The sequence below is a fragment of the Rattus rattus genome, chromosome X (genome assembly GCF_011064425.1).
Source record: "Rattus rattus isolate New Zealand chromosome X, Rrattus_CSIRO_v1, whole genome shotgun sequence".
Taxonomy (NCBI): Eukaryota; Metazoa; Chordata; class Mammalia; order Rodentia; family Muridae; genus Rattus; species Rattus rattus.
Genome location: NC_046172.1, coordinates 36,094,866 through 36,103,733, shown reverse-complemented (window position 1 = coordinate 36,103,733; position 8,868 = coordinate 36,094,866). Strand labels below are relative to the sequence as shown.

Genomic DNA, 8,868 nt, shown 5'->3' with positions numbered 1-8,868 from the left:
TGGCTAGTTAAGCTGGCTCGGTGGCCAGCAAGCTAAGGGGATCCATCTGTCTCCAATCCTTAACAGGAAATTATTTTTTAAAATATGAGTCCTGCAGATTTAACTAAATTCTTCCTGCTTCTAATGTTAGTGTTTTACCAATAGAACTATCTTCCCAGCCCTGTACCTTACATTTCTAAACTAACTATTTACATATTTAGATTATATAAATAATCTGACCTGCCCCTAGAGGCATTGCGGGTATGGCTGCTGTGTCACGTGTGTCAGTAGGTGACAGAGAGGAGAGAGGCTTTGTCTATGCTTAGTGTTCTGACTTGTGAACATCTGAATAACTTATGAATATTTGAATAATTAGTAGCCTAACATTCCCTAACAAAAGTATGCCTGAGATGACCACCAGTCCTGAGCCAGGGGGCTCAGACAGGGAGCTAGCTTGAGATGACCATCAATCTGGCACCAAGCAGGCCCTGACAACTCCCAGGACCAGAAGCAAGCTAGAGACTAGAAGAACCTCTTCTAAGGACTGATGCCCCATCCCCAAGCAGGAATCAGCCCCAAATAGACAACCTTGCCCACATAGGGCCATGCCAGCAGTCTAGGCAAGAAGCAAGTCACCATACCTGAACCATGAGGCCTGGACAGGAAGTTAGTTGGGTGCTATGCAGGCTGTAGGTCTGCAGATCATGCCAGAAATTACCCCTGCTTGGTGCCATAATGCATGAGCAGGGAATAGTACTCTGGAGACCACTCTTCAGATGGCCCCAGACACTCAGAAACCCCAGGAGCCACTAAGAGGAGCAAGTAGGCGGTGGGGAAATGAAAGAGAAACAGAAGGATGTGGGTTCAATGAAGAGAGGAAGAACTGAAGACTCAGAGGTAGTGAAGAGCAGTCTGATGTGAGTAGCTGGTGATGCCACCTGGGACATGTCTAGGGGTCCTTGGCCTTGTAGCAGCAGAGGATCTTTCCTGATCAAGGCTGCTGCCCAGGGACATATTGATGCAGAACTGGCTGCAGACCTCACCTGGGAATCATGGGAGTGCTGGCCCTGGGAGATTGAAAGCAGGAGAGCTGACCCATCCCCTAGCCAATTCCAGTACTTGAGAGAGCTGGCCATGTGCATTGCAGGAGTTTTGGATGATCCAGATGGAGAATTCTAGTGTGGGAGTGCTGGCCCTACCATACATCTTGCATGTGGTAGAATGAATAAGGGAGTGATTTCTCCCTTCCCTTGCTCCTCACCACTGGCAGGTGGAAGACCTGGCCCTGGGGTTGTGAGAAAAGGAGAGGTGGCCCTACCCCTTTCCACCTGTAGCACTCAGGATTGTGGGCCCTGCACCTTACATGGACAGCACAGTAAAGCTTACCTGGTGGCAGAGGCTTGACTAAGCTGGCTCCAAGGGCAAGAGAGTAAAAGAGTTCGCCTCACCACTTGTCTTCTGTGTAGTGACAGGGGTGAGAGAGAGATGGCACTCCTTTCCCCTCCCCCACCTCTTGCCATTTATGGTGGACAGGAGAGCTGGCCTTGAGGTCATGAGAGTGGAAGAACTGGTCATGTCCCTCACTGGCTGCGACAGTTGGAAGAATGGGCCCGTCACCTCAACTGGGCAGCAGGATAGAGTTGGCCCTGATAGCAGGTGTTGCTGGTGAGTCAGGGCCAAGGACAAGGGAGCTGGAGAACAGGAGTGCTGGCAAGTTTAGATACCTCTCATGCCCAGATCCAGAGTTTTGAATTGGCCCATTCCATCATCTACCCCATCAATGTACTGTTGGGGTCAGTTTTACAGATCCAAAACTACAGGATTGTTCTCTGTGACACAGGACAGCAATAGGATATTCAAGAGGAGGCCTAGTGAGGTTCCAATATCGATAGAGTAGCAGAAGCCAGAGGCCTCATATAAGACCAACGAGTCACTGGAATGGACATTTGCAAGCAAAGAAGTGTGGACAAAAGGGTATTTCGTAGGACATACTGTGACATATTACAGTTTCCACAAAGAGATTTTTTTCTTGTGTTTTGAGGAGATTGCAACGGTGGAGGGCAGATACAAGGGGAAGAGGAAATGAGTGGGACTGGGGTGTGTGATGTAAAATTCACGAAGAACCTATAAAAAAAATTTAAAAAAATCTGTCTAGAATCCTGGAAAAATATTTGCTCAGAGCTGGCATATATGCTAGTGGAGACACTCTAACTCTGTATGTGACCCAGCATTTGTTCTTCCAACCCCATTCCATGAGGCCATATTGGATTTTCAGTCCCTATATCTGCCAATGCCAAACAAGTTTAGAACACTGGCTGTCTGTCTTAAAGTAGAAAATGCTATGACTCATAGCATGAATTTTACAGTTTGGAATATAGTCAGTCCTCTTGCATATTGTAAGCTAGGGGCATCTTCTTCATCTACCTGCTTCATCATCTCTACATCACTTACTAAAGCAGCCTGATTTATTGAAAGGCTTTTTCAAGAAACATTACATTCTATTTATATCAGACCTTTCCAAAATCAAAGCAACTTTTTAAGATTAACCATTAGCACAAATTCTCTTTGGAAAGCAGGCTAATAGAATGCCATATATAGTAATTTCTATAGTTTCTATAAAATAAAACCATTGATTACTATCTAACAGTACAATCAAGCTAAATTTAACCATAGATTAAATGTCAAACTTATTATATTTACTTGCTAGACTGTTACGCAACGTTTTTAAAGTGGGAGAAGTTATGGTATGTGACTTCTGAGGGTAAAGGTAACATGCTATACAGGTCTCACACACTTGCTTGTAGGGGCCATCTAGACTTGGAAATTTACTTATCACGTTTTGGGGAAGGCCAGACCACCAGAAAAAGTCACGTGTGATGTTTCTGCTAACAGCCTAAATTAAAGTCTCAGCCAAAACCCAGCATGGAGCAGGACCCGTGTGAGTGAGCAAGGCGTCAGATGATTCCAGCCTCCAGCCATCCAAGTGCCCCAGTTATTGCTGAGAGGAACAGCGTCCAGCTGGCCCTGACAAGTGCTGCCAAAACTGCAGATTGTTAAAATGAATCTTCTTGTTTTAAGTCACTAAATTTTGAGGTGACTTGTTATGAAGCATTAGATCAACTGAAGAAGACTATATAAAATAAGGAAAGTAGAGCTTAGGAGATCAAAAGTGAAAAACTAGGAACTTATCTGGAATAATGTCTATCTAAATGATTTTGGGAGTAGTTCAAAAAGGAAACAATGAAATGCTTATGAAGTTTGTGTAACTGTGACAGTATCTTTACATACTTTTTCTTGTTACTTTCCCAAATTCACATACATGTATGGAAAAAATCAGTTATTATTTTTAAATTGAGTTCATTTTTTTACTTATTGCTAATATTTAAGAATTCATTAAAACAATGAACCTTCTTGCTATGAGCTGACTCAGTCTCTCATTATGTACCAAAACATTCCCAGAAGCTCCTATTGTTGATCAACCAAGCAGACAGTGAATGCAAGGCAGATGTGATTGAAATGTATTCATTTATCATAAATTAAAGATCTTAATTGGAAACAGACACCCAATGTAGGCATCTCCCATCTGCTGTTGGTAATGTTAACATTACAAATGTCAGTATGGTAAACTCATTAATTGCATATTCTGGGGCCTGCTAAACCATTAACTTACATCTGAAAGGGCTCAGTCAGCTTATATTCTGACTATAAGACAAGAGGGGATTAATCACACTGACAGACAACGCTGGAAATTTTCTAAGAATGAAATGATATGCAAACAGGGTATACTTTAACATGCTTGTTTACCTTCCCTCATGAACAAATCATTAGGGGTTCTCTTTCAAGACTGACCAAATTTGGAACAATGGACAAATTAAGAAATCTCTTGAATAAATACTTCAAGGTTCTTTACTACAAAACTCAGGAACCTCTGTGCCTTGGCTGTGAAAACAAAACTAACTTCAGTAGTAATCAATTCTGCTCTATTAGAACTTTAAATAGGATTTACTCAAAGCGTGGTGGCCCTTTGACATTGGTTGATTCGTGTCATAAACTGGTTAGAAATGCAGAAATTCCATTCCATACTCATTGAATCTGGATTCTTACAGTGAAGCCAAAATATCTTCTTATTTACAAGTACAATGGGGGATTCTAATGTTCATTTATGTTTGGAAAACACTGGTATTGCTTACCTCCATTGCCCCCCAATCAAAAACTTTGGACCTGGTTATACCACCAAGAGATGCACCCCAATGTTTTGATACCTTTATCTTTCTTCACTTGTTCATACAAGACAAAGTGACATCCTTGGGTATAGCCAAAAAGTGATGATAAACAGAATATAATTTGTTAAAAGGTACAATTCTATGCTGAGTGGGTTGAATCTGCTTTTGATTTTCTCTCCACCTTCTTCTCCTTCCCTTATACCCATCTTGCTTTTATGTCATCTCCCAGATTCATTCTTTCTAGTATCAATTCTGTATTGATTCCCAGGCCTTCCTAGTCCCTGTTATACGAGGGAAACACTCAATTCTGTCTAAATCCTGACATATATACATATATATATGTATATATATATATAAACTTTTTAATTCTTCTTTTAAAGTTCTGCTTACTTCATAACAGTAGTTGGTTCATTGGACACTCAGAAATGATTTATTTTTAATACACTTTATTGAGGATTAGCTTTCATACAATCAAATGTGCCAACCCTAATATGGAGTTCAACAAGAGTGGGCATATGTTAATTCATATAACCAATATTAGACTTAAGATAGCATATAAATGTTTTTTCTCATGCCTCTTTACAATTAATCCTCCCCTGGCTGCAGGCAACACTGATGTGTTTCTAATGTAGATTAGATAGATCCTTCTTTTTTATAACTTTTACGTAAATAAGTCAGAGTACATGGCCTTTTGTATCTGAATTCTTTCACTTAAAATAATGTTTTTGATATTCATTCATGATATACAATTTCATTGTGTGGTAGTTCATTACATGTGTAGACCTTGATTTATGTAGTCATTTGTATATTTGGGTCACTTAAAGCTTTTTGTTATCAGGAGAATATTCTTATGTGCATAATGTCTAGTATTTTCTGGTATGAATTAAAATGTACTGAGGATGACATTTGAATTATATCTTATATTTTCCAGTGCAAATGGTTCAAAAATAATGATGAGGGTGTGGGCTATTCAAATTCAAAGACAAGAATTTAAGGAATGAATTTGGGGTGAACAGAAATACATGTATTTTCGTGCCAACGTATCTTCATTTGTCTGCTGTAGACTGAAGAAGGACACAGATATATCCAGAGTCTTCAGCATCCCTGATTTACTGAGACAGAGCAGAAGACAGTTCTTTATTTTATCTTCCCAGTGCATTGCCTAATGTGATGATCAAATATTAATGTAGCCCCAGTGGCAAATATATATAAGTCCAAATGAAATGCCAAAGGTTACTAATGACTGTTAACAAACCTTGTTTAAGAGGGCCTGTTTGTTTGCTTTTTTTTTTTCCTTAGATCACCTCCTCCTTCCTGAGCTATTCAATTGTTTACTCTGTGAATATACAGAGTTGGCCTGCAGGGTATCCTTTTTGTTTGTCAAAACTGAGTCATAAAGCTATCATTTGGCAAAGGTTTTGAGAACTTCAGTTAAACATTACTCAATTTTAAATTTGTGTGCTTAAATTTTTAAAAATCAATATTGTATACTCCCAGACAGTGCCATGAACTTTGAGGAAGAAAGGAAGAAAGCTTACAGTATTTTTATAATTTGTTTTTATTTTTGTACAAGAGACAGCAGAGTTTAAGGGAAATGAATGTTTTTGGAAAACTTTATCAAACGCAAGCATTTGAGAATCTGTGATGTGATCAATCTGAATTCATTACTAGATTTCTTTATTGATTTACCCTTGGGAGTTTGTCTCAGTTTGTGAACCTTCCAGAAAAGGACTCTGCATCAGTTGTTCAAGGTCAGTCAGTTTGAGAGAAGAACGAGAAGCCATAGTAGGAGAATAGAGATAAAGAGACAGGGAAGGGAAATATTTTATCAAACAATTTGTCACTACAGAGCTACAGAGCTCTGGGGTTCACTTCCTTGGAGGAGCTCTTAGAGTCAACGTAGAATAATCTTCTATTTTCTATTTATCCCATAGGACAAGGAAGCTAGGTCTTTTTCCAGCTCTTGTTTGGCCCTGGCTACGTCTTGACATTCACAGAAAAGTGCTGGTAGTCTGAACACCAATTGTATTTGTTATGGAACTCATTTGCTGTTGTATAAGTTCCTTTCCACTCCAAAGTGAGTAATGTGAAAGAGTCCCCTTATAAATGTTATCACATGTGTTCCCAAGTGTCCTCTACCACTCACACTGTACTGATCTTGTGAAATAGATATAAAACACTTGCTGTACTGATCTCGTGAAATAGGTATAAAATAGTTTTCTGCTTTGAGAGTTACATAATTCTAAAAGATTCCCTTTAAAACCATAATCCAAAAAAAAAAAAAAAAAGGATCACAAATGTAACTGAACATTTCTTTTACTTCTGCTGTGGAGAAACAATACATATTCTAAATTACTTCCTACGTGACTAATCACTATTGAATTCTGTTGGTAAACAAAGGAATAAATCACTACTCTTTAGAACAATGCTTCTGCTTAAGATCTAGAATCTGCATTGAAAAACAACTTTAAAGTATATTTTCTTGTAAAAGCAAGTAGATGTGATATATATATATATATGTGTATGTATAATAATTACATAACTGCATAAAGTTTAACACAAAGCTTTCAAGACCAAGTCAGCATAAAGAGACAACTTTCATCTTCAACCTATTCTATTTTTAACACTAAGAGTTGGAACTATTTAAGGAAAGGATTTTATGAAAGAAGTATTTGTAAGAGTGAATGAGGCTGTGAGATCAGCAAGTCACAATATATTAAAATTCTCAGTCTACTCCATATTTAAGGAACTTAGATACCTGGGCAAAACCAAAACCATAAACAATAGCAAAAATGCCCTGTTTTGATTTTTTCTTTTCCTCACTCTTAATGCAAGATGTCATGGAGTCAGGAACGACTGTTGGAATTTTCAGCAAAGACACTTTGCTATAGTTACACTACTGTAGTTCATGACCCCCCTCCTCTCTTTTTAATAATTGCATTAAGGACTATATGGAACATTTTTCCTTTTCATGTTTTTCACTTTTGATTTCTCTCTATTGACAAACACATAATTGTTTGACATCTTTAAGACTGTAAAATTATTTACTGCTCTGTCAATGGTTCCCAACAGGTCTAGCAATCTCGACACTATCAAAGAACAAATGTGTCATTATTCAAGTACTTGTGAAGACATCTCACTCAATTTAAAATGAAAACAATAAAATAACAGTAAAATGTCCCAATGTAGATTTCTTTAAACTTTTAAATACTTTACTATGCTATGTGTATGGATGTTTTGCCTGGTGGTTTGTACAGCATTTGCATGAAGTGCTTGAGGAAGCTGGGAAAGGGCATCAGATTCCCTTGGGATTGCATTTACAGACTGCTGTGAACCATCATGTGGGTGCTGGGAGTTGAACTCCTGTCTTCGAGAAGCATAGTCAGTGTTCTCCAGCTCCCACAATATCAATTTAAGTTTTATTAATTTTTTTTTGTTATAAGAGCAAAACAGAATTGCATCAAATTCCAAAGCTTCCGAACAGCAGAGAAAATATTCACCAAAATAAAGTAGGATTGGAGAAAATTTTGCCAGGTCTTTGTTGGGCATTGGTTTAATGTCCAGACTAATGATATCAAAACTTTAAACACTAAAAGAGTAAAAAAAAATCAAACCAATAAGTAGGGAAATAAAATGAACACACAGATGTCAAAGGTTAAAATACAAATGGCCAATAAATACATAAAAAAGGGTTCAAGATCTTTGCCAGCCACTGAAATGCATTTCAAATATATATATATATATATATATATATATATATATATATATTGAGATGCTATCTCCCCACCCCACCCCAGTCAGAAAAGCTATCATGAGATGACAATAACAAATTCTGACATGCTAAGGAGGAATATTTGGTGGGAATATAAATTAATCTAACAAGAATCATCAAGGAGGTCCTCATAAAACTAAAATTAGGTCCTGGAGAGATGGCTCAGCATGTAAGACAACTTACTTCTCTCCCAGAGATCCCAGGTATCCACTTCAAACAGCTTACAACTACCTGTAACTTCAGCTCAAGGGAATCTTATATCTTTGGTCCCATGGGCACCACACTCATGTGCACATATCTACACACAAATACACACATGTACTTAAAAAAATCTAAAAACCCTAGAACTAAATCTTATAAACAACTTCCTAAGCAGATACATATTTGTGTGCAGTTTTAGATAAACTAGTATCATATTATCTGTGATACTTAGTCACACCACTGTTTCAACCACTTCATGCTATGAGGATTTTCTTTGTTCATAAACCAAGATTTGCAAAACAATTACATAGTACTTTCTTATGTAAAACATAATCACATTGTGAATAGGCTGCATTCATTCCCCCTAGATCCCTGTAACTTCATATATATTTTGCTTCCAATGGCTTGAACCTGCAACTTTTAGTGGGGCACCCATTGAGCTACTGGAATTACTTCACTAGTGTAAGGGAGAGCTAGAGATGCCCAGGTGTTTTCATATTCTTGGATGTTCCCATAGCCAAGAACTGATTAATAAAGAGAAAGAGCTGAAAGCCTGGCCACATTTGCCTCAAGGTACGACAAACTATGAGATGTAAAATCCCCGTGTTCATGTGGAGACTGAGCCTTTGCCGAACTATTCCCAGTTTGATTGCCTCTGTGTCCCTATCCATCTCTTGCCAGTCTTTTATCACG

The 8,868-nt window shown here is 38.3% G+C and overlaps 1 pseudogene; it reads left to right on the top strand.

Moving 5' to 3' along the window:
* Positions 1-218: 218 nt before the first annotated feature.
* LOC116889509 lies at positions 219-367 on the top strand (annotated as a pseudogene).
* The last annotated feature ends 8,501 nt before the right edge of the window (positions 368-8,868 follow it).